At 55.5% G+C, this 22987-nt stretch overlaps 1 long non-coding RNA gene across 1 annotated transcript; it reads right to left on the bottom strand.

Moving 5' to 3' along the window:
* Positions 1-500: 500 nt before the first annotated feature.
* On the bottom strand, positions 501-16065 carry LOC114679263 (uncharacterized). Its single transcript, XR_003730971.2, has 4 exons — positions 15969-16065; positions 13630-13712; positions 4159-4719; positions 501-1931 (listed from the first exon to the last, which is right to left on the bottom strand). It is a non-coding gene; the product is annotated as an uncharacterized LOC114679263 (long non-coding RNA).
* Between the last annotated feature and the right edge of the window lie 6922 nt (positions 16066-22987).

Here is a 22987-nt window from a genome sequence, read left to right as displayed (position 1 = left end):
GGAAGCAGCACGTCATGCCTTACTAGCTACCTTTGACCCAGCAATCCCACTCCTGGGAGCCTGTCTTACAGAGACACCTGCATGAATATGACAGATGCACAAACACTAACTGCATACCTGTGATGGCAGAAGATCAAAAACATTCTTAATAGCCATCTACTTGGGACTGATATATCCCAATGGTATGTCCCCATGATAGAATTCAAGACAGCTCTAAAAAAGAATGTGAGACTGGGTGTGGTGGCTCATGCCTGTAATCCCAGCACTTTGGGAGGCTGAGATGGGCAGATCACTTGAGGTCAGGAGTTGAAGACCAGCCTGGCCAACATGGCGAAACCCTGTCTCTACTAAAAATGCAAAAATTACCCAGGTGTGGTGTGCACCAGCTACTCGGGAGGCTGAGGCACGAGAATTGCTTGAACCCGGGAGGCGGAGGTTGCGGTGAGCTGAGATTACACCACTGCACTCCAGCCTGGGCAACAGAGCGAGACCCTGTCTCGAAAAAAGAATCTGAAAGTTTTCTGTGTATGAATGTGCAAAAAAGCTCTGGGATTTCTGTTAAGTAAGAAAGCAAGTATAAGTCAGTGAAGAGTAGAGAAAATGCCCAATGCCCAGGCCGGGGCAGGAGGCAGCATGATGGGCTTGGGAGGCCCTGGGGAGTTTGGTGGGACTGGGAGCAAGAAGGGATAGACCAGGCAAGTGAGAAGGAGACCAGCTTGGGAGGGCCCCTGGGTGCAGAGAAGAAACTGAAAACTACCGGGAGCCAAGGGACAGTTTTCAGCAGATTCGGATCTACTTTGTCTGGTAACAAGATCTGGCAATTGTAAAGCAATAATCCACATTTACAATGTGCTTTGCATGCACCGTCTCATTTAAACCTCTCAGCACTCCAACCTCTATGAGAGAAGTGCTATCACAACATGTGGAACTGGAGCACGGGAAGGCTAAGGAAGGCTACGTCATACCGCTGGTAAACAGCAGAGCCAGAGAAAAGACCCTGAGCCCACGCTGGAATCACCTTGCTATCCTGCCTTTCACAGCGGTGTTGGACTGGAAGGGGATGGCTGGAGGCCAGGGACAGTCAGGGGCTTTATGAGATGGGGACCCAGATGAGAAACAGCGAGGCCCAGGGAAGGCAGCGAGTTTGGGATGGGGTCTCAAGTGTAGATTGAAAAGCTTTGAAGGATGTGGGAACAAGACCTGGTGGTGAGTGGGGCCCCTAATCCATTCATTCATTCATGCAGCAAAAGTATGGAGTGCCTGCTGGGTGCCAGGTACTGTCCTGGGAGCTGGGCTTACATCAGTCACCAAAACCAACACATGCCCTGCCCTCAAGGGGCTTTCCTTCTAGCTGATGGAGACAGACAATAGTAATAGACATAAGAAATATGTAATTAGGTAATCTGTTAGAACCATGGAAAGCTAAAGTAAAGGTAAGGGGGATTGGCAGCCCGTGTCCAGGAGACATCTGAAGTTTTAAGTGAGGTGGTCAGGGGAAGCGTCATCAAGAAGGCCATTTGAACAAAGACGGAAAGAAGGTGAGGGGCGAGCTGTGAAGGTGTTTGGGGAAGGGCACTCCGGGCAGAGGGAACAGCCAGGGCAAAGGCCCGGGGCGGGGGCATGTCTGGCGCATTCGAGGAACAGCAGTGGGGAGGGTCACCCCTGTCCATCAGTGCCTGTCTCTTCTTCTTGGCAGAGGGAAGGGCTACACTTCTTCCATTTGGGGTTAGGCCCAGCTGTGTAATCTGCTCTGGCCAGTGAGATACGAGTGAAGAGATGAGTGCCACTTCCGAAGTATGGAGGAGCCAGCGAGTGACTCCATGTTCCCTTCACCCTGCCTGGAAGCACGTGATGCTCCAGATGTCCCCGACATGGTCACGAGAGAGGACAATGCAGCGTAGCCCTCCCTGCTGACCCTCATGCACAAGAAGCTGGAATGAGAAACGCCCCTCTCTGTTTTAAGGCCTGGTGACTGCGGGTGGTCACCGTGGCACACCCCAGCCTGCCTCAACTGATACCCCAGGGGAGGCCTCTGCAGTGCAGTCAGAGAGAGGAGGGTGCAGGGAGGAGAGCAGGGGATGCGGGCAAAGAGGCCAGGGTGCCCAATCATTCCCTGGCTTTTCCTGAGAGTGACACAGGAGCCATCGGGAAGCGTCAACCAAAGAGGTGCGATCCAGTGACATATCTGAACAGGAAGGCTCTGGCGACTGTGCTGGGAACACCTGGGGGCAGGAGTGAAAAAGTGGGAGCAGGGAGACCAATTAGGAGGCTTCTGCAATGATCCAGATGAGAAATGATGGGGCCCTGGCCCTGGGTGGGGGTGGCGGTCAGACTCTGGGTCTCCTTTGAGATTAGAGCAGCAGAGTTTGCCAGTGGACAGGAGAGGGAGAGGGATCTGGGATGCCTCCAAGGCTTTTGGTCTGAGCATCAGGAAGGAGAAAGCTGCCAGCCGGGGGTGGGGAGAGTGTAGTGGTGGGGGAAGTGGGTTGGGGTGCTGTGGGGAGCGGGAGCTGGAACGGCTGAGATGCTTGTTAGACATCCAAGTGGAGTGTCGTGTGGGCGGCTGAGGAGAGGCCTGGACGGGGGAGGGAGGACAGCCAGGCGTCTGTTTGGGTGTGGACAGTATAGACAGCATCTAACGCCTTGAGACTGGATGAAATCAGGAGGGGTGAAAGCTGGTGCCCCTTTCAGCATCTGGGCGGAGGACAAGGGAGAGAGAAGGGAGGGCATCTCCAGGGACATCCTGGAGGTGGTGTCCAGCAGTTATGTAGATTATCTGGTCTGGACCTCAAGAGAGGAGCCAGAGGGTGGGGGGCTTAAGGATGTAGGAGGAAGGGAAGGCTAGGGGTGGGAGAGGTCCGTCTCCCCGGGCGGAGGCGATGGAGGGGAGAAAGGCCAAGGACAGACTCCTGGGTGGGGCTTCTTTGAGGGTGGCCCCGGAGAAGGAAGTGGAACCTTGAAGGGGCCAGTGATGGAGTGGGCAGGGAGGTGGGAGGACATCTGGGTGGGCGTCTCAGGACCCAGGAGAGTGGGCACATGTTTTAAGAAGAGAAAGAAGGATCTGTGCTTTGGAATGGCGTTGAGGAGTGGAGGCAGGGGTGGCAGCGAAGTGCCCCAGACATAACAGCAGAGAGGTGGTCAGTGGCCTCGGTGGGGTGTTGGGGCAGGGGTTAGATCCCAGGAGTTAAGGGGATGGGGAGGAGAGGGTTCATGGAGGCAGTGGGTGGAGACTGTGCTTTCCAGAGCTGAGGGCAGAGGCTGGAGGTGTGGGGTGCAGGGCTATTGAGAGAGGGGTCCTGTTGGTTTGATGTCCAGAGGCAGCAGTAGGCAGTGGGGGGAGGCTGAGAAGCCAGGGAGACAAGGCAGAATGTCAGCAGGTGCCCCATAGCCTTGCTGGCTCCTGAGTACTGAGGAAGGAGGGGAGATAGGCTAAGGTGGTGATGGGAGGGGGACACAGACAGAGCCAGGAAGGGGCAGAGGCAGGAGCGGAGGGAGTGTCAGCTGCTTTGACAGATAACTGATGCGACCACGTGGTGCGAAACCGTAGAACACAGGGGAAGGCCTCCAGGCAGGGCAGGCCTGCAGGCACGGAGGTGGAAGCAGGAGTGTATGGGGGCAGGTGGGTGGCCTTGGCAAAGCCATGGAGGCAGGGAAACCTGTGGGGCTTTGGGGAGCAGGACGAAAGGGGCTCAGGGGAGAGAGGCTGGGGTCTGACCATGGAGACCAGGCTGCCAGGCATGGGCATCTGCGAGTCGCTCAGCAGCCCTTGGGTGCTGCTGGAATCTTGGCTGAGCTCCGCCTGATGGAAGATGCCCACTGTCCCTGTGTCTACCTCCTGCTTGGGTCTGGGAGGGCCTCCAGCTGTTCACATCCTCTCCAGACCTGGCCTCGAGGTCCCAAGAGGGGACAGGGGTCCAGAGGCAGGGTTGGGCTGGATGAAAATTCAGGTGACAGGACCTGACTTTGGTAGCTTGCACCTCCTGGGCACACCTGGAAGTCACCTGCTGAATCATCAGAGCCACTTGCCTGGGGGTGGAACTAAGGTTTCCTAAGAATCCACCCACTTCCTCTTTTCTAAAAGTCCCTTTCATCACTTTAGGGAAAAGGAACTCGTCTTTGTTGACGTCCCTGCACACACAAGAGCAGGCCATGATTTACCTGGTGTGATACTCATGATGGCTTCATGGGGAGGGCACTGTTATTCTCCCCATCTGACAGGTGGGGAAGCTGAGGCCATGCAGGTACTGTGACCTACCCAAAGTCACATTGTGGAGTGAGTCTGTGGAGGTCACAGACACGGTATGGAGCGTGGGGGGCCTGGCCATGGTGTTAGGGGTCTCCTGCATGTGGCTGCCAAGAAGCCTCTGTGAGCTGGTCAGTTCCTGATCTCTCCATCTATCTTGGGTGCCGGTTTGGTTTCTTGAATGCTTGACGTTCCTGTCACTCTCACGGACATACCACAGAGTTCTTCCATCTCCCGTCACAGGCACTTCATGCAGGGCCCCACGCTACCACCGTGGCTTCCTCATTCTTGCTTCAAAGGTCATGGCCTCCTGGAGGCCCAGGAAGGGACATGAACCCTAATCCCACCGGCTGGACCATCGACTCCCTGAAGGCAGGAACCAAGTCCCAAAGCTTCATTCTCCATTTCTTTTCAGAACTGACTCAGTCCTGGTGCCTAGGGGTGGATGGTGGGGGTCATCCCAGGAGGCACGGGTCCTGTAAGAAAGGAAGTAGCACTTACTGAGCAGTTTTTCTTATTATACTTTTTTGAGGTGGAGTCTCACTGTCGCCCAGGCTGGAGTGCAATGGCACGATCTCAGCTCACTGCAAACTCCACCTCCCGGGTTCAAGCGGTTCTCCTGCCTCAGCCTCCTGAGTAGCTGGGATTACAGGCACCCACTACCACATCCAGCTAATTTTTTGTATTTTTAGTAGAGATGGGGGTTTCACCATGTTGGCCAAGCTGGTCTTGAACTCCTGACCTCAAGCAATCTGCCTGCCTTGGCCTCCTAAAATGCTGGGATTACAGGCGTGAGCCACCTTGCCCGGCCTTTACTGAGCACTTTGGCTGAGCCAGGCTCTAGCACCATCTCCCCCACTCCTTTACAGGAACCCTCTGAGGACAATGTTACTGTCAGTGCCCCCATTTTATAGGTGAGGGAACAAAGGTGACATAGCTGGCTTCCAGTCCTCATCTCTGAGCCCAGAGCCTGGACACTGTGCACTCGAGCAGGCAGAGACATGTAGGGCATTCCTGTCTCTGCACAGAGACATGTAGGCATTTGCAGGGGGCTGGGAGGAGCAGAGAGCAGACCTTTTTGTGTCACGACAGAGGAGCCAGGTCAGCCCTGTCACGCATGGGCCCCCTGCACTGACCAGCAGCCCCCCTCAGGGGACAATCCCGAGTCCCCAGTAGGACGGCCAGCAGTGAGTGCTCCGTGGTGCGCTGGTGACGGGGCGGGGTTGGCGGGGGAGGAGGGGGCCGACCTGGGCCTGTGAGGCAGGCCATGAACCAAGTGTCCCTGCACAGTCTATCTCAGGCCATTCACAGAAAAGGAAAGAAAATATCTTGAGTCTTGAGATATTTTTCTGGCCTTATCAGCCCCACACAGAGGCCCCACTGTGATGTGGTAACAGGGTCAGGGAGTGTGTGCTCAGATAAGTGCCAGGCGTTTCTGAGAACCTGCAAGACACCGTCCTGAGTTCCCCCTCTCTAGAACATTCTTCTCCCACACACTGCACAACTGGCTCCCTTAGGTCCTCAGGGCATATTCTCAGGCCCTCCCTGCCCAACCTTCTCAACCCCTCACCCTGCCCTCGTCTCCCTCCTGGACACTCTTCTCTGGGAGCCTTCTGCGGATTCCTGCCTGATGTCTGTTTTCCCAGCATGAGGGAAGCTCCCGGAGGGCAAGAGACACATCTGTCTGGGCCTCGAATTCCTGGTGCTGCTTAGTAATATCCATTGTCAGAGTGAGGCAGAGAAGGAGGTCTCAGCCCTAAGGTGTTCTTGGCATGGGGCTTGGCCTATGCGTGTATTTCATCCAATCCCTCTAACGACTTTACAAGGCAACATTTATTATCTTCATTCCATAAACGAAGAAGCTCGGAATGTAGAGCAGCTTGTGGGAGATCACAGAGAGTCAGTGGCAGTGGGGATTTGAACCGGGGGGTCTGTGAGGCTCTAAAGAGATGGACGATGCCCCCTGAGCTGAAGGGGTGGGGCAGGAGACCTGTCCTAGCGTGGGCTCAGCCTCGCAGCCTCGCTCTGGGACTGTGGGCCTCAGACTTCTCTTTGCAGACCAGGGGCTGGGGTCACTCCCTGAGCTAAGATCCTGGCTCCAACGGAAGAAAGGTGATTTGCAGTGAGGGGGGCGAGGGGGCTTGGAGCCTCGAGGAAGGGGCTGAGGCTGGGTAGAGAACGAGGGGCAGGATCCTCCTGAAGTGCCAGCATGGGAAACCGTGGGGGAAGGGCTTGGCCACAGGAATGAACTCAAAAAAGGGATCAAAGCACCCCGAGCTGGATGCAGAGGCCGGTAAGCCTCGGAGGCAGGAGGGACCTGCAGGGGAGGGCATAGCAGCCCCATCCAGGCTGTGTGTCCCTGGGCCACACACTCAGCCTCTCTGTGGCTTTCCCAGCTTCAATCAGAAGCCCAACCCTGGGAGAAGCTGCTCTTTGGGGTTCCCCTGCTTCTAGCCTCAAGGACCCAGCCTACTGGGTCCCACCAGCCCTGGGGCTAGGTCCACAGTTGCGTCTGGGCTCCATGGGCTGCTGGCCACCTGCCCAGCCCTGCTTTGGCAGCGCTCACTGGCTGGAGAGCAGGGGTCTCCTGAGGGATGGGGCAGGGGCCAGGGCTTGCCCTCTGATCCCACCCCTGACATTGCCTGGGCCCAGGGCAGGAGCAAAAATGGAGGTCCACACACACCATATGTCTGGATATTTCAAAGTTATAAATCAAGCCAACAACCTCTACATAGGATATGCTGTATCCTCCTACATTGACAAATACACCTTCGTAACACCCTGAGGACCAGGTTTGCACTTAGAATTCTTGGGCTCTTAGAATCCAGGACTGGAGTGTGGCAGGCAGAGGCTGAGCCAACCTCAGCTCCCATCCCGGGCTCCCCCTCAGGCAGTGTGTGACCTTCCCAGGCCCATCCACATACATAGCAGCGGCTGCCCCTTAGCCACCCCCGAGGCCTTGGGGTGTGCACACCCGCTGCAGGTCGGTTCTCAGGAAGGCAGGCCCAGCAGAAAGGCCCATGCAGGCTATGGAGTTGGATTTGGGGCCCTGTGGGCAGGGAATTCTGGGGTTCTGTGTTTGGGGGGGACGTGGGGCTTGGGTGGACACATTTCCTTGGCTCATGGACCTTTTTTCCCTGTTGGAGTGGCAAGGCCAGTGGAAGGCTGGAGTGGGATCCTCTAGAATGCAGGGGCCAGGGCAGGGCTCCTTTTTGCTTGCATCTAAGGGTGATGCTGTCCCTGGGTACTCCCAGAACCTGGCTATGCAGCAAATGTCCCTACCCTGCTTACATCTCAGCATCTGAGGTACCCTGGAGCCACACTGGACTTGCCTACCTTGCCCCACCCACAGTCTATGGTGCTGGTCTTTCCTCGCCCTGGACACTGGCACTCCTCTCTGGCACCAGCCCCTCCCTTTCTGCCCAGCATGCCCACTTTCCTCATGTGGCAGGGGCGGGGGCGCCTCCTGTCCCCCACCTCTCTGGGACCTTGGTCTCCGCCGGTCCATGTGCTGACCCTGTCTGGTCTGGCTCGGTGGATCTCTCGGTGCCTCCCGCCCTGATCGGGGGCTCTGCGGGCAGTGGGCAGCCCTCCCTTGCTTGTGTCTGGAAAGTGGGGCACCAACTCCACGTTGTTTCTCGCTCACTCAGCTGAAAAGCCACCGTTTCCCTGAGGCTCCCAGCCCTCACCCCACCGGTGCTGGCAGCTCCTTCCCTGATGCTGTGTGACAGGCCCAATGTCAGGGCTTCCGCACCTGGCCAGCCGCCCTGATACTGGGTGCCTCCCCCACAACACCTGCCACAAGCCATTCAGGGCACTGCAGCCCCTGCTGTATGGGTGCTGTCTGCCGTTGGGCCCAGCATGGGCCCTTCTGGGCTCCCCTGTTCCTGTCCAGTCTCCCCTCCCACCCTGAGGGGGATCATGGCAGAAAAAGTGGGGGTGGTGAGTGGACCCTGCTGTCGGGGTTGAAAGGTGATTCAGAGGACTTTTCTGTCCAGAGAGAAGGGGGTTGGGCCCTGGGGAGAGGTGATGGGGAATTTTGGACTGAGCTATGCCCCGAGGGCCTTGACCAGCTTTGCCCCACCGAGTACTTGATCAGGAATGTGCTGGCTGGAACACTCGGGGAGAGGCCGTCCTGTGCCTCCTCAGCCTACAGTCCACGGTGCTGGCTGCCGCCTCAGGAATGACTCCTGCAGACGTGGCCCCTTCCCATGTTTCTTTGTTCACGACTGGCCTGGTTCTTGCTGTGTCAGCATCGGCACTGTCCCCTGCCAGGCATGGCCGCAGTCCCACAACCAGCATGGCTCCCCAGGGAGGACAGTGTCAGGTGGGAGGCTCCCGGTTGTGGGGACCAGGTTGGGGCCTGGGCAAGGAGAGTGCCCATCTCATCCTGCCAGATAATGGATGGAGGGAGGGGCACCCACCGCCTCCTGTACAGCTGTGGGTTCCCCTGGACAGGCTTGTGCCTGCCACCCTGGGGAGGCCCCTCCTCCTCTCTCCTCATCGGGATGGCCTGGCCTGTCTCCCTCCTGCTACAAAGCCCCTCCCTGCTGGCCCGCCAGGGTCCAGGAGCCTGAGCTACTGGGACATAATCAGCTTACAATGGACAATGAGCCCAGATCCTCCCCTGCAAGCCAGCCGACGTTGGGAAGGGAGACAGACCAGGGCGGTCACCTGAGGGGGATCCCTGAGTGCCTCCTCTGCTCCGCCCTTTGCACCTGCTGAGCCCATCTCAATGCCTTCCTCCCTCCTTGTTGCGCTTGAGCCCCCCACAGCACCCCTCTCTGAGAAGCCCTCCTGACTGCAGAATTCCCCAGCGTGAGTCTGAGTGAAGGACCCGTCTCTACGGGTCACTGTCCTGGGAGTCAAGGCTCCTAGGAGCCAGCCCAGGGTGTCCTTTTAGCCTTAGCCTGACCCCCTCCTTGGCTCATGCTAGGCCCCTGGGCTCAGTAGAGCCTTTCACAAGAGGTGGGGGCTCATGGCAGCCACAGCATGCTGGCCTATGGCTTGTGGCTCAGTTGCCCATCTGAGAAATGGGGGCGCTGTCACATCCTCTCCCAGCAATGGTCTCCATTCCTCCCCGCCTCTCTGGTTTCCTTTATGGAGCAGCTCAGCTGCTTCCCAGTTGGGAAGCGCCCTGCTCCCCTGGGAAGCGCTCAGGAAGCAATTGAGGATCTGACCTCATGTTTGCGTCCATCCAACCCTGTCTGGTGCCGCCAGATGTCTGAGGAGCTTCTGTGGGGGAGGGGGAAGGGGTAGGAGATGGGGCTGCAGGACTAGGGGCTGGATCTAACCCAAGCCCCTCTTGGCATGAGGCTGTTGTCCCTTTTGATGGGGAACTGAGGTCCCAAGTTGAGGGGAGCTCAGGCTGTAGAGCTGGCCGCCCATGCCTTCCTGCTCAGAGCTACCCCTGGCATGTGCTAAGGAATTTGCAGGGGAAAAATTACAACTGGATGCCAGGCCTTGAGGCCACCTGAGTCCCACAGGCTGTGAGAAGGCAGGTTTGGGCTGGAGCTGGCACAGGAGCAGGGTCTGCCAGGGAGCGGGGAAGGCAGGAGGCTGACCACAGCTTGGGGGATGGAGTGGGAGGGCCAAGAGGACAACAGGCAAGGGAGGCTGGTCCGAGTGCCCCGAGGAGCCTGCCCAGGTGGGAGGCTGCCAGCCAGGCCCTGAGGAGGGGACCTCTGAGGCACTGCACCCTCTCTGGGAGTACCACTGAGCAGGGCGGGCAGGAAGGCTGGGCTGTTTGTGTTTCAGGACCAGTCACTTCCTCTCTCTGGACCACACCTTTCAGATGAGCTCACCACCTATTTCAGTGCCCAGCCCACCTAATGTTGCAGGAGCAAATAAGGTGATGAAGACTCTGAAAAGCAGAAAGGTGGTATTATTAGCAGAAGTCATATTTGACTTGCTAATTCACTTCCTAAAAATAGCCACGTTTATTATAGCACGGGGAGAACCCTATGCTACAGTTGGCACCCTGGATTCTTGGTGCAGCTCTGTGACAACTATGCTGTGTGACCTTGGGCTGGGCCCTAACCATCTCTGGGCATCTAATTTCTAGGTAGAGGCTGTATAGTCCCTGAGGGCCATAGGCCCAGAGATTGGAACAGCAGCTGGATGCAAAATCATCAAGGAAGATGTGGACTGGATGTGGGCTCTGGAGGACTGGCTTCCTCTGAGTCACTGGGTCAGGGCAATTGATGTCACTGAGGCTACCCCTGTAACTTATTGGACGGGTATTGAGTCTTGAGTCTTGCCTTGATCTTGAGGCCCCAGGGGCAGGTTGCCTGGTCCCCACCACAGAGCCCAACCATTAGGAGGCTCCAAGGACTACAGATGAAAAGGGTCATAGAGAGAAGCTAGAGCCAGATAGGGTGGGGTGGGGGGAAACCGTGGGACATCCAGCTGGCTGGGGAACCCACTCATTCACAGCACGTTTACTGAGGGCCTACTATGTGTCTAGCACTGACTACTATGTGCCACATGCTGCAGAGACAATGGAGGGCGAACTAGACCAGGCCCCGGTCCTTGCCCACCTGGAGCTTCAGCTCTAGTACAGGAAGCAGACTCTCATCACTAACCACACAACTAAACTCTGCAAAGAGCTCAGAGAGGGGTGCATGGTGCCACAAACACATGTAATGGGGGATTTGACTTAGCTGAGAGGTCAGAGAAGGCTTACTGGTGGTGACATGGGTCAAAACCTGAAGGATGAGTAGGTACTTGCTAGGCAAAGCAGGGGTGGTAGGGGAATGCTAGGGGGAAGAAAGAGCAGGAGCGCTGGCCAGGTGGTGAGCAGGGGATGCAGAGGGGCTAAGGGGAAGCCAGAGTGGCTGCAGTGGACACCAGGACCCAGGAGTCCTGCCTTTACCATCAGCTTGGTGAAAAGCCCCTGAAGAGGAGATTTTTGATCTGAAGCAGCTGCTATGTGGGCCTGATGGTGGTTGAACCAGAGTGCGGGGGTTTAGATAGGCATGGGCCAGACTCAGACGTCAGCATGAGGCAGCTGAAGGGATCAAGGTGGTTGTGTCTAGAGACGCTGATTCATAGAAACGCTGGTCAGGAAGTGCACATGTCAGAGGATACAAGTTACCTGGTGGGTGTTCCTTCCTCCTTCCTGAACTCTCCTGTCTGGTTTCAGCTCTTCGGTCAGCCCCATGAGTCACCGGCTCCTCTAGGCGGCGCAGGCCTGGGACCTGCCAGGATGCTGCCCCCACTCCCTGCATGTGCCCCCATATCCATTTTCCTTGCCCCTCTGTCCCTGGGTGCCTGCTGTGACTCCCCAAACCCCTGCCCACCCTGTCTGCTCTCTGTGCGGTGGAACGGTAGGCTTGGGAGGACTGAAGAGTTAATTGTAGGACAACTGGCCCTGACAGGGGCTTTCCAGTAGACCGTGCCTGAACTTCAGTGTATGGTGGCATTGATGGGAAACCAAGGGGAGTGCCGTTGAAAGGAGCCCCTTGGAGGTCATTTGTCCATGCTGCACAGGGCACAGTGGGCTTGGGGCTGAGGACCACCATGAAGTCTAGTAGCGTGGGATGGGAACCCCTAGCCCCCTGGCATTTTAAATCTTGGGAGAGGCAGGTGTGTGGGGCCTTTCTGACCCGGAGCTTCAAGGTCCCCTGCCTCCTAGATTTTGTATTGCCAGCTGCTGTGGGACTTTTGCTCCGAGAAACTGGACTCCTGGGATTTTGAAGGGAGGCCTTGGGATCACTCATTATAGCAGGGGCTCCTGCTGGGACCAGATCCAGAAGTTTGGTTAGGAATACAAGCCCTCGCCATTGGGAAAGGTCCCAGGGCTGATGGGGGTGACGTGGAGCCCCCTGCACCCTGGCCATCTCTCCTGGGGGCCAGAGTGGCTCATCTTCTTGACCCCTGTGGCCCTCCTCACTCCCCCATGCCCCTGCTCTTTAGCTGTCCTGGGGAAAATTCTCCCTTGTCCCACCTAAGGGGGGCCTGAAATAGCAATAAGGACATCTAGCCCCTGTCTCCCCACAGCACCGCAGTTGGCCATCCTTATTCTAGAGCATTATTTTGGGAAAGGGACAATCCCAGAATCCAGGGTGGATACTCAGTGCGGAGGCCTCTAGAAGTTCCTCCTTAGGTCTAGCCTCCTTTGCAGGACAACTTTCTGTGGAAGCCTGTGGCCTGGGACACAGTCTCTTCTCCAGCCCCTTCCCCTCTCGAGAGAGCAGACTTTGGATGGAGCTGGGTGCGTTTCTACAATGTTCTCTCAATTGGTGGAGGTGCAAGGAGAAAGGAAGGGCTTATTTCCTCCCTCGCTCAGGTTAGAAGGACCTGGCATCAGAATGTGCCCAGGAGTCCCATGCTCAGCTCTGCGTGCTGCTCCTCCCACCCCAGAAACCCTGCCCCCTACCTATGCCTTCTGTGTCCCCAGCCCTGGTTCTGCCGTGGGACCTTGAGATGGGCCTGAGGGCGGTGGCTGGGAGCCTGGGAACTGTCATTCCTGGGGCAGTACCGCCCCCTGCTGGCCACCCAGAGAGGCCCGGAGGCTAGAAGTTTCATCTGGTGCCTGCTGGTCAGCCCAGTGCCAGCTGATTGGCCCCATGGGGCTGGTTCCTGGGTTCTCCAGGAACAGCCTGGGTGTGCTCTGGCACAGATCCTGGCTTGGTCTCTGGCAGGCTAAGTGGCCTTAGATGAATTTCTGTTCCTGCCTGGGTGGGCCTCAATTTCCTGATCTGTACAAAGAGTAGGGTGACTCAAGGAGGTTCCTCCAATGTCTCAGATTCGGAACCTGCTCCTAGCCTGCCTCTTCATTCCCGTTCCTGCTCTCCCTGCCCTCAAGGCGTCCCAGCCCCTCCTGGCCTCTCTCTACTTGGCATGTCCCAGTGTTGGCAGCCCCCACTTGCCCTCCACTTCTGTGGGCCCCCCTCCCACCGCCACAGTCCGCCTCCCCTCCCACTTGGCCCCTCACTCAGTGATGGGCCTGGCTAGCTGAGATGGGCTGATGAGCACCCCCAATCCTCCTCCCACTCAGGCATGAACTACTATGAGTGGACTCCTGATGAGTAGGTAAGAGATCATACTTATCCAGTTTGTCAACTGTAAAATGGGATAATAACACCCAACTCTCAGAGTTGTTACGAGGTTTAAACAAAATAATGATATATTTGCGAAAGAGCTTTGTAGGTGGTGTCTGTGTCAGAGGAAGGGCCAAGAGTTACTTGGGCAGGTTGCCTGGATGGTCCCTGAGGCCAACAGTGGAAGGCTGGACGACCTAGACAAGCCCTCGCTGGCCCCAACCCACCCTCCTGGGGTTGGAAGTCAGATCAGACCCCTGGGAGTCCAGTCCTGATCTCCTGTGGTGAGAGAGGCCTGGCGTCTGGCAAAATAACTCTGCCAGGCATAGCTCCAATACTTACTGGTCCCAGCAGAGACACGGGGGCAGTGGGGGAGCCAGAGACAGACCTCTCAGCACCCCTGGGGCAGGAGGGGCTCTCAGTCCCTGCAGGAAAGGAAGCATGACATTCCACAGGCACCACAGGCACCAAGACATTCCATAGACACAACATTGATCAGAGACTTAAGACTTTATCCTGAAGGCTCTCCACTCATCTCAGGAGAAAGTTCCCAGGCCTTAGTTGAGCACCAAAGGTCTTAAGGACTTAAGGACCTGGCTCCTGTGCCTCTTTCTGCTTTGTTTTATTCCCTCCCTCCCATCCCCTATTGGCCACTCTGAATTCCTTGGTAACCAGACTATTCACAGGCAACTCTAGGAGAGAGGTACTATTAAGACAACGATGCACAGAGAGGTTGAGCAGATTGCTTAAGGCCACACAATCAGTGAGTGGAGGAGCAGGGGATGGAATGCACTGGAGCCCTGCCTCTAACCTCTATGCTATGCTGCTCTCAGGACACACGGGAGGGGGCAGTTCAGGTGGGGAGAGCAGGGAGGGGCCTTTTCAGAATTCTAGGGGACAGAGGATGGTGGCCTGATGTGGGGCAAGTCCTGGGGTCTGGGAAGAGAAGGGTGGGGTTTGGAGACACTTGGAAGAAGGAGCAGGGGGAGCAGCAGTTTGACGCTTTGAAGACTGGATGAAAGGGGCTTGTGGTGAGGAGCAGGGGCAGAGGAAGCTGGTAGAGTTGGATTTGGGTGTGGCATAGGTGTGGGCCTGGGAGTTGTGGGAGGTGGGAGGCTGGGGCTCAGGAGTGGAGCCATTTGGGAGTGCCAGCTCTGTGCCTAGGACTGAGTGTGGGCACCTGGGGGGGGGGTATGTACAGTGAGAAGTCCCAGGGAGCCTCCACATCAGGGCTATCTCAGAAACTGGTGGGGCTAAGGAACCAAGTGAGGTTTAGGGGAGCCGGACACCTGCCCAGGAGAGGACCAGTAGAGGGGGCAGTATCCATTGGTACATCCAGGGCAGAGGGAGCAGTAGCCCCAGAGACTGGAGATGGGACTTGTGGGAAGAAATTGCACAGAGGAGGCGGGGCGCGGTGACTCACGCCTGTAATCTCAGCACCTTGGGAGGCCAAGGTGGGTGGATCACTAGGTCAGGAGTTCAAGACCAGCCTGGCCAATGTGGTGAAACTGTCTCTACTAAAAATACAGGTTGGGTGCGGTGGCTCACGCCTGTAATCCCAGCACTGTGGGAGGCTGAGGTGGGTGGATCACTTGAAGTCAGGAGCTCAACACCAGCCTGGACAACAGGGTGAAACTCCATCTCTACTAAAAAATACAAAAAGTAGTTGGTCGTGGCGGCAGGCACCTGTAATCTCAGCTACTGGAGAGGCGAGGCAGGAGAATTGCTTGAACCTGGGAGCTGGAGGTTGTTGCAGTGAGCCAAGATCGTGCCATTGCACTCCAGCCTGGGCGAAGAAGCGAGACTCCGTCTCAGAAAAACAAAAAAAAAAAATTAGCCAGGTGTGGTGGCAGGCACCTGTAATCCCAGCTACTCGGGAGGCTGAGGCAGAGTATCACTTGAACCTAGGAGGCGGAGGTTGCAGTGAGCCGAGACTGCACCACTGCACTCCAGCTGGGGTAACAGAGTGAGACTCCATCTCAAAAAAAAAAAAAAAAGAAAAGAAAACGAAAAAGAAATTTCAGAGGAGGCTGGATGTGGTAGCTCACGCCTGTAATCCCAGCATTTTGGGAAGCCGAGGCGGACAGATCACCTGAGGTCATGAGTTCGAGACCAGCCTGGCCAACATGGCGAAACCCTGTCTCTACTAAAAACACAAAAATTAGCCATGAGTGGTGGGGCACACCTGTAGTCCCAGCTACTCAGGAGGCTGAGGTGGGAGAATCTCTTGAACCCAGGAGCCAGAAGCTGCAGTGAGCCAAGATTGTGCCACTGCACTCCAGCCTAGGCAACGGAGTAAGACTCCATTTCAAAAAAACAAAACAAAACAAAACAACAATAACAACAAAATCCCCAAAAAACAACAAAAAAGAAATTGCACAGAGGGAAACTTATCTTGACGGAAGAAGAGCTTTCTCATTAATGGAGTATCCAAAGGTCACAGAGGCTTGGGGTACTAACTCCCAGTCACAGGAGTTATCAGAGGCAGGGCTGGATAGCTGCTGTGCAGGGTGGAGGCTGTTGCTAAGGGATCTTCAGTGGTGGTGATGGACAGGAGGCCAGGGAACCTGTTATCTAGTGGAAGGACCATTGCTTTCTAAACTTAAACAGCCCCTTTCCTGGGGAACGAGCTCTAGCTCATGCTGTGAAACCACGATCCACCCTGGCATTCTAAGACTCACCTGCTGTGTAGATGGAGGCCTTCTGCATGACCAGGAGTCCCTCTCCCCCTCCCCTTGTCTCAAGCTCATCATCTTGAGGGGTTTTCCCCGCCTCTCTTCATCCCACACCCACCCCAGAGCAGGCCTTTGAACCAAGGTTTTCTTCCTGGTCTGACATGAAAGGAAGCCAGGAGGGAGACGTCAGCAGTGGCCACAGGCACTCCCACTCCATTCCGGCCAGCCTGGGGGCTGCAGTTGACAGGCTGGCCCCAGGGAGGGGTTCCTGAGATGTTTCCTTAGACGCGTAATTGGAATTGCACAGCTTGGTAATTAGGAGAGGCAGCAAAGTGTTCTATAAATGACTGTAATTATGGCCAACATGGCGAAACCCATCTCTACTAAAAAATACAAAAAAATTAGCCAGGCATGGCAGCAGACCCCCTGTAATCCCAGCTACTCAGGAGGCTGAGGCAGGAGAATCGCTTGAACCCAGGAGGCGGAGGTTGCAGTGAGCCAAGATCAAGTCACTGCACTCCAGCCTGGGCGATAAGAGCGAAACTCTGTCTCAAAAAAAAAAAAAAAAAAAAAAAAAAGCCTGTAATTAGAGTTACTTTCTGCAGCCAAACCAGGAGTTTCCGGGATCACCTGGGGGAACTGGGTGAAGGGGAGAGGAAGAGGGAGGGGAAGATATGGTTGTGAAGTGTCAGTTGTCATGGAGGAGGCCAGACCTCCTCCATGAGCTATATACATGTTCACATGGCCCCTCCATGGACTTCTTGGGGGTCTAGACCACCAGCGGGCCTGGAACCCATCTGGTTCAGGGCCCCAATTTGACAGAGGCGAGAAGCCTAGAGAAGGGAGTGGACTTGGTCCAAGTGACAGAGGCATCAACAGCAGAACCTGGGCTGGAACCCAGCCATCCCCTCAGCCAGACTGAGCCACACATTTTTAGTTTTTGGACCATGCCAAACACTTTGTTTTCTCCTGGTCTTTCCCCAGTTCCCTCTCTAGCCTGGCACTCTCCCCTTACCCCTTTCTGGGATACATTTACCCTCCCCTCTATTCTCTATAATGCTGCCTCCTCCAGGAAGCCTTCCCTGAACCCCTGCACAGAGTGTCTCCTCTGGTTCTCCATGGCCCCCATGCATCCCTCTGTCCCCCCACAGACTGCCCCACCCTGGGTAGACCTGTCTCCCTCAGACAGCAGGGACCACACTCAATTCCCAGTGATGGGCTGCAGCCAGCTGGTACCAGCTCATGGGTGCTGGTGGCCACATTTTCAGAATTTTGCGAACGAGTTGTTAAGCCCAGTCATTGTTAGTAATTAAATTATATAAGCTTACAATTAAATACATTTTGTTAAAAAAGGAAATACCCACTAGAAACTCATCATTTCCTAATTATTTTACTATATGTTACCATTATTCACGCTCGTAAGGTATTTTATGTCTCTTGCACCTGGTGGTGTGCACGCTTTGTGATGGTGTGAACCAGCCCCACACTCAGTGATGAAATACTGGTGGCTTTATATCTGCCAGGGTAGGAATATTTACACCACAGAAATGGGCAAAGACTACAAATCAGGGCCCCTCACCCCAGTCCAGAGAGCTGGTTGTTAAACACTGTTCAGCTCGCCCCTGAATTTGCCTCTGACTCTCTGGCCTTGACAGCAGGCTTGGCACCTGGCAGATCCGGCAGGTGCTCAGTGAGGGAAGGGCCACTGCGCAGGAGGAGAGAGCATGCAGGCTTGGCCGTGGGAGGAGGGACTGCCTGCTTCTGCTCCCAGTGCTGGCTCTGGCCTCTGCCCCATTTTCCAACCCCCACCCAGGGCTCTTACAGGGGTGTAGGTAAGCCCTGTGGCAGGGGCCTGCATCTTGGATTTGGGTGAAGCCACTTTCCCAGGCCAGGGCTGAGGGGCCCCAGAGAGTCAGGCAGGTGTAGGTGGCCTTGGCAGGGCTCACAGAGAGCTGGGCCTGGAGGGGTTCCTGGCTCTTCCTCTTCCAAACTGTACATGGCAGTGTGCCACCTTCCTGCACCCCTATCAGCCTCGCCACAGCAGGTGGGGTGGGTGGAAAGGCCGTGGGAGTGGAAGGTTTCAGAGAGGCATTTAGTGGGTTTCGGCATTCCACCACACACAGGTCAGGTTTTGGGCTAAGGATGTTTGCAGAAATGTGTTGGGGTTAAAGGTCATACCACACCTATAAAAACTGGAAACGGTCAATTATTGCCAATGTCAAGAAGAAAAATTGCCCCTTTGTTGCCTTTCGCTATAGCAGAGTGCTACTTCAAACAAACCAGTACGCAAATACCAGCCCACGGGTATGTTCTGAGAGGGATCTAAGAATGATCTGGCCCTAAGTGTCAACAGTGCTGAGGCTGAGAACCCCTGCCCTGAAAAGATGTTCTCACACACACCCAATTTCAGGGGAGCCTTCAGTCCGGAGGAAGGAACCCCTGGTCTCTGCAACCTTAGTTTACAGAAGAGAAATTAACCAAGGGCTGAGGTGGGGGTGGTAAAGAGCATGCTCACGATCACCCAACAAGTCCCCCTTGTGCACTCAGCATGGTGCCTGCCCACAGTAGTGGCTCAGTAAATGTTAAATTGGGAAGAAAATCAGGACAGGATTAGGCTCTGGCCTGAAACTCTTCTCAAGGTTGCCCTGGAAAGGATCCCACCAGCATCCCCTTGATCCTTGTTGGACTCCAGCTTCTTGGCAGCAGTCGCTACTGCTGATCGGCATCTTCTTGACTGACATGAGGAGGCCCGATCCTGGCTGATGGTGCAGGCAGGCGAGGCTGCCTATAAGATAAAGAAGAGTGGGTCAAGGTCAATTTCACACATCTAAGCCAGAGAGGACACAGTGGTTACAAGGGTTCACCATGGTGGCAGGCACCCAGGGTGTTGGAGAACTGGGCCACCACCCATGGTGATGGGTGGGCTAGCACAGGTTCCTGCAAGGTATGTGGGGTGTATGTGCAGGTTGAGCCCAGATTTTCTGACCCTACCTGCCTGATGACCCAAGGTCCTTAATTAGGGTCCTGTCTGGTGCCTGCTTCTGGAACTGGCCTTAAAGAGTCCACAAGGGTAATATCTGTGGGGGCCTCAGCTGCCACCTTTGCCCTCCATCCTTCCCTCCCTCTTCAATGGAAGCAAAATTGCATAGGTTTATGAATGTCAGATTTATAGCTCTACTTCAGGGTTCATATCCCAGATTTGCTTCTTATTGGCTGTGTGACCTTAGGCGAGTTATTCAACCTGTTTTTGTTCTCAGCTGTAGAATGGGGTTAACACAATTGTATCCACCTTGATAGGGTTAATGGGAGGATCAAATTAATTTTTTTTTTTTTTTTGAGACTGAGTTTTGCTCTTGTTGCCCAAGCTGGAGTGTAGTGGTGTGATCTCGGCTCACTGCCACCTCTACCTCCTGGGTTCAAGCGATTCTCCTGCCTCAGCCTCCCAAGTAGCTGGAGTTATAGGCATGCACCACTATGGCCGGCTAATTTTGTATTTTTAATAGACTCGGGGTTTCACCATGTTGGCCAGGCTAGTCTAGAACTGCTGACCTCAGGTGATCCACCCACCTGGGCCTCCCAAAGTGCTGGGATTACAGGCGTGAGCCACCACGTCCGGCCCAAATTACTTAATTTTTTTTTTTTTTAACAGATCAGTCAGAGGGATGGCTGGCTTACAGTAACCAGTCAACGAATGTGAACTAATACCAGTACGGTTTTTATTGGGTTCCTCACACCCTCCAGGGATGGTGAGAACTAACTTAAGGCTCCTTTTCTCTCGAGCATCTCCATCTTTCTGCTGCCCTCTAGTGGAGCCCGGCTGTATGTCCTGAGAGGACAGGAGATGAACTTGGTGTGTCCGGAGAGGTAATTTCTTGCTTCAGATTTCAAAGAAAGTGTGCCATTTAAGGAAACCTTGTGATTGGTTCTTGTACAGAGTCAAACAACTAGTTTCTCCCCCATCCTCCAAAGCGGAATGCACCTGTCGTTGGCATTTGTGTACTGGTTTGTTTGACGCAGCACTCTACAATAGTGAAAGGGCAACAACGGCAATTTTTCTTCTTGACATTGACGATAATTGGCCATTTTCACTTTTTACAGGTGCAGTGACCTTTAACCCCAACATATTTCTGTAAACTTCCTTACCTGAGCTCTTATAGCAACCAGGTGGGGCCACATGTTGTCCCAGCCTGGTCCCCTGCTCCCACGGACCTTGCGAGAGGCTAAAGGACAACCACAGAGGGTGAGGGCTCTCTGCTGGGCACTGGGTGTGCAAAGCTGTACGTGATGTAACCGTGGACCCTGGAGAGAGGTTTCTTTAAGGGAAAGATGAGGATGGAGCGGGGCAGGGGGCAGGATAGGAAGGGGTCTGGATACCTACCTGGTTTGGCTGCTGGGAGGTCAGTGAGAGCGAGGGGAGGGGCAGGCCAGAGTACTGGATTGGGATGGTCCCCGGGCCCCGGCTGGGGAAACAGTTCTGGGAGGGACAAAGCTGTGCCGAAGGATGCACACCTGGCTACCTGAGGGACCCTGGAGCTTGATCTCTCGCAGCACGCCTGTGGCTGCGGGCAACGCGGCCGACGGCCACTCCAGATGCTCGATTATTTCTGCAGCTCAGGCCCTGTCTCAGAAGGCTCCGCAACACCTGCACCGGGTCTCTGCGCCTTCCCCACGCGTTCACGTTCGAGGTCCTCACGGCTCTCAGCCCCGCCCTTGGTCCCGCCCCCTCATGGCCAGCCAATCCGAGAACCCCAGCAACCCCCTCGTCCAATGCGGCGCCTCCGGGTCCGCGCCCGCCCCGCCCCCTCCACCACAGCCTCCGCAGGTGGATGCTTTCTGCTGCTCTGGTCGCCGGCGTTTGTTCCCCGAAGCCCGCGTCTTAGCTGCGGCCCGCCCCAGGAGGTGCTGGAGGGAACTGCGGCCTGGGCCCCGGAGCCAGTCGTAGGCTCCGGAGCCAAGCATGTCCCCGGGCCTAGCTCCCAGGATCTCCCTTCTGGAAGCCGTACCTTCCTCTCGTGCGCCCTCCCCACGGGCAGGAGATACATCCCGGAAACGGTGCAGGGGAAGGAGCTGTGGACAGGGGCGCGGACTCTGGCTTCAGCCCTGTTCTGGCTCTCCTGGATCCTCCCCTCAGGCTCTCAGCCTCCTCATCTGACAAACGGGGATTTGCGGCTGCCGGGGTTGGCTCTGGGACCATTTAGCCTTTAGTACGAGTTCGGACGGAATAGACCATGTAAACCAAATAAGTCTACTGTGGGCTGTGGCTGGCTCCCCCACTCCTTTCCTGGCTTCCCGGTAGGGCCCAGACTCAGCCCGGGGCCCCCAGTCCCTTGCCTCGCGAGCCCACCTCCCTCCTGCACGCGGGCGGCTGGGTGTCCGAGCCCAGCGCTGTTGCCATGGGCTTTGGCTCCACCTAGTGGCGCGAGGTTTGATCTGAGAGGCGCCAGCTGAGGCTCTGGAGTGAAGGAAGCTGTATCTGAATGCCTCAGAGAGAGACTGGAACAAGGACAAAGTGGCATTTCTCTGCCTCAGCTTCTGCCGCAGACCTGGCTGAGGGTGGTCTCAGTCCTCTCCGCCCTCTGGTTCCGAGGGGAGGCTGGGGTACTGTGCACTTGCCTGTGTCACCGTGTTAGCTTTTTCATGTTCTCCTTGTGGTGTGCTGTCCTTGTGCCAGGTGGAAGCCTCTCCTAGCCTGTTGGCCCCATGCCCACCTGCCTGGAACACCGAGGCTATAGTCTTCGAATAAGTGTGGGCCACTGCTCTGTGGCCGACTGTGTAAACCAGGCAGGTGGCCCTTCCCCTCCTGCCCCCACTACCTACCGTCCCCAGGAGGGAAGAGGTGCCCATGCCAACCTCCGTGGCTCACTGGTCTTGAGTCTTAGTGCCGTTAGCAGCCGCAGCCACTGGTTGCAGTAAGAAGCTTCTTGCTTACATGACATGGCATGGCATGGCTTCTGCGATCTGTGATCTGACTGGCCCCATCCTCTTCCTCCTCCGGAACTGGACTCTGTCTCCATGGTCCAGCCAAGATGGATGTTTTTCCTTATGTGCCTGTGTAAAGAGGTGCGAGGTGTGTCGGGGGAGGACAGGGAAGAGATGTTGGCCTAGTTACTTATGTACTCCCCCTAGAGAAGCCCGCAGCAGGGACCTCCCAAGGGTCCATGTGAATATCTGACAGCTGAAGAAAAAATGATTGGCTCTGAAATAAGAACACTGTAAAATTGAAATCAATACATTCTTAATCAAGTGTCCAACTGTAACATTATATCAACCTCATTAATTGTTAAATTTAGTATTCATAAAAATTTCATTACATTTGAAAGAATGTGTGGGCTAGGTTTTTCTCATTTCACAAGAATTCCCAATTGTAATTTAAATCAGTTACTCCTAGTCAAATGGTTTCAAGAGCAAAATTATAAATATCCTTTCAAAAACTTTACAGCAAATTTTTAATATTTTAGCATGTTTGCACTGAGGAAGTAAAGTGAAGCTGTGAAAATAAAAATGAAACTGGACGCGGTGGCACGCGCCTGTATTCCCAGCTACTCAGGAGGCTGAGCTAGGAGAATTGCTTGAGCCCAGGAGTTCAAAGCCAGCCTGGGCAGTGTATAGTGGGGAACAGGGAGCCACAGTGTGCACCCAGGCAGGGAGTGCTCTGGGGGTACTAATTCACCCTTCAAGTTGGGGCGTGGGGGCTCCTCTGGACTTACAGGAGTAATGAGGACTTAGGGGAGTAGCGAGAGGCTGCACTGCGGAGCTAAGATTAGGGCTCAGGTTCCAGATCACCATGTGGAGTAAGTTCTCATAGGAGGACTGCAATTGGTGAGCCCCCAGAACCAGCCCTCAGAGATGTCCTTTGCAGGGCCCCCAATCTGGCAGCACTCCTCTGCTGGGGACTCTGGGCCTTTGACTTCTGGGTCCAGTCTTCTCCCTCCTTCACCCCAATTACTCTTGCCCCCAAAGCTATGTCAACTCTGTCCCATATTTCCCTTCATTTCACTCTCATTGGGCAGAAGGAATAGCCCAGG

This window comes from Macaca mulatta, chromosome 7, assembly GCF_049350105.2.
Source record: "Macaca mulatta isolate MMU2019108-1 chromosome 7, T2T-MMU8v2.0, whole genome shotgun sequence".
NCBI lineage: Eukaryota > Metazoa > Chordata > Mammalia > Primates > Cercopithecidae > Macaca > Macaca mulatta.
The sequence above is the reverse complement of the archived record's forward strand: the minus strand, read 5'-3'. Positions and strand labels throughout refer to the sequence as shown.